This window comes from Montipora capricornis, chromosome 6 (genome assembly GCF_036669925.1).
Source record: "Montipora capricornis isolate CH-2021 chromosome 6, ASM3666992v2, whole genome shotgun sequence".
NCBI classification, from domain to species: Eukaryota; Metazoa; Cnidaria; class Anthozoa; order Scleractinia; family Acroporidae; genus Montipora; species Montipora capricornis.
In genome coordinates this window covers 44,510,081-44,512,580 of record NC_090888.1, presented here as the reverse complement: position 1 = coordinate 44,512,580, position 2,500 = coordinate 44,510,081, and positions in this window count along the sequence as shown.

Genomic DNA, 2,500 nt, shown 5'->3' with positions numbered 1-2,500 from the left:
ACGAGCGAGTTCAATATTCGAATAATCAATTCATTATTGCATTCTTGAAACGACTAGCGGGTTCAAGTTTCAAATAATCAGTTCATTAATGCAATCTTGAGGGGTACGCTTCACTTGGTTTGACTGTAAACAGTTCTCACATGAAAGAAATCTTGGACTTGCTAAGTACAGCATGTGTGATATTGAGAATGGTTTTTGTCTGATTTCATGTTAGCGTTCTTTAAGCTTTTTTCTCCCTTTCTTCAACAAATTTTAACCGGTCCGTGTCCAGGGACGGAGAGAAGTAAATTTATTAAGTTGATGTAGTAAATGAGTTTTGTCTGACTAATTAGATGAAATGGAAAGAATCTAGACACGTTTAACTAAAATACAACTAAGAAAAAAAGCCCACCGGTTTAATCGAGGAATTATGACTAATGAAAAAATCGCGGAAAATTTGGATCTGAAGCGAAATGTCAACCGGAAGTAGTTTGATTTGATTGGTTTCTCTGATTGGATAGAATCCAGTTGGTCAAATTTGGAAGTTGGAGGAGATTTGGACGCCATTCGACGCCATATTATATCGCTTGTGTTTAGGTTCGATTAGACACTTTCTTTCATTGTGGATTTGACTTCAACAGAAACAAGCTGTTAAGATGGCTTCTTCCTACGTCGATGTGTGGGATGTAAGGTAGGCATAAGAAAAATTCATTTGAAATATCTCCGTGATAGAATCGTTATCTACTTTCGGTTTTGCGGAAAGTTATAAGCATTCAGCAACATGTGTAAGGACTTGAAGGGACCTTTAAGTTTCGGGAGCGCATGTTTAGAACAAATGTGTTTTTAGGTTCCCCTTAGCACAAAAGCCTTGGCTGCTGTGCGGACTTGAGCAGCTGGAGGAGCTGCATTTACAGTACGTAATGTACAATGTATACAGCTACGTATTTTTGTTGTAAACTCTAGTTTTTCGTCTTCAGACATTGCTGGCAAATTCATGTAAATTATCTTTCTCTTACATTTCGTCCTTCTTTTTTTTATGTAATATAGATTAAGCAAGATTGGCGGCCTGATGATTTTAGACTCAACGGTAATATATGATTCTTTCTTATTAACAACAAGCTCGGTTGCTGAGAACGAATTCGGCCATCCGATGGTCAGCAGGATTCCTCGAGCTCCAAGAGCCACCAGCTGACTGACTGCCAAAATGATGGGAAATATTCAATCCTTACTTCTTTAAAGCTATGCGGAAATTTTGTTTGAAAGGGCTTTCATATTCGTTTCTGCTTTCCAAGTGATGGTTGGGGGAAGATGCGAACTGTCTGTCAGTCAGTACGATGGGTGTTCAAGATAAATAAACATAGTGAGGATCATTTGAGATTTCTGGTCAAACGAGCACGTTTACTATATACCGAGTACGACCAAACAATCGTACACGATCAAACTACAACCGAGGACGGTGTTTGAATGCACCACGGTTAAAACGTTAACAGTGGTGTCTCCCAGTAATGGAGCTCGATTGCTTTGGGACTGCACCTGGGACTACTCCTTGAGGTCGAGGTCCAGTCCCCCCAAACACCACGATTCTTTTGGCCAGCTCCACGAGCATGGCTATTTTACGGAAGGGGGAAAATCGAGGGGAACGTAGAAAGCCTTCATTAAAACGTCGGACTTCTGTGTTTGGTGTGGTTGCAAAGTCTTGCATGGGAATATACAAGTGCGCATCAGGAGCAAGGTCAAATAGACGATAACAAGTTCCCTGAAGGTATTGTTTAAGACAATATCCTCTCTTAAACATTTTTCACAAGTAAGAGTAATTAACCGGCGGTGTAAGAGAAAGGAAGGCTCATCCTCGGTCTAAAAACCTGTGGAACTCACAGATGACGTAACGCGAAGGAAAACAAAAGAGCAAAAAAACATCAAACAATAACCTAACCCCACCACGAGCTAACAAAACAAAGAAAACCCGAAAGGATATGTTGGCTTTAATAATATTTATCAGGCTTTGCCAGATTCAAAGGTATTGTGATGTGTGATGGTTTCTCTTTCATATTTATGGCGCAACATCAACACTTTTTGTCTGACAGAGGTCATGGAAATATGAAATTGGAAATTAAGGGATGCAATTAAAACTTCATTTAATTTGCGTACAAAATTAATACTTTGCCAGGAAAGAATTTCAAGCAAGTTTGATTGCAAACAATATTGAGTCATATTTAAAGCGATCTTTTGCAGGTTCGGGGGTTTACTTTAAATAATAAGAACGTCAAGCTTATATTTTTTCTTGTATTTTTTCTCCTGTAAACTTCAAAGTAAGTCTCCCAGAGAAATCACCCTTTGTTGATAAGAGGCATATGTTTACCTAAGTCTGTGCCATAGCTTCGTATCCATTGCCATTTTTTTCTTCATTTTTTGCTTTTTTTGAAATGTTCTTTTTTTCTGAGATTTAATGCTTACTGCTAGACTTAAAAAGCCCATTTCCGAGTTTCTGCATGCTTCAGTTTCAAAGCGAGTCCTGGTGCAC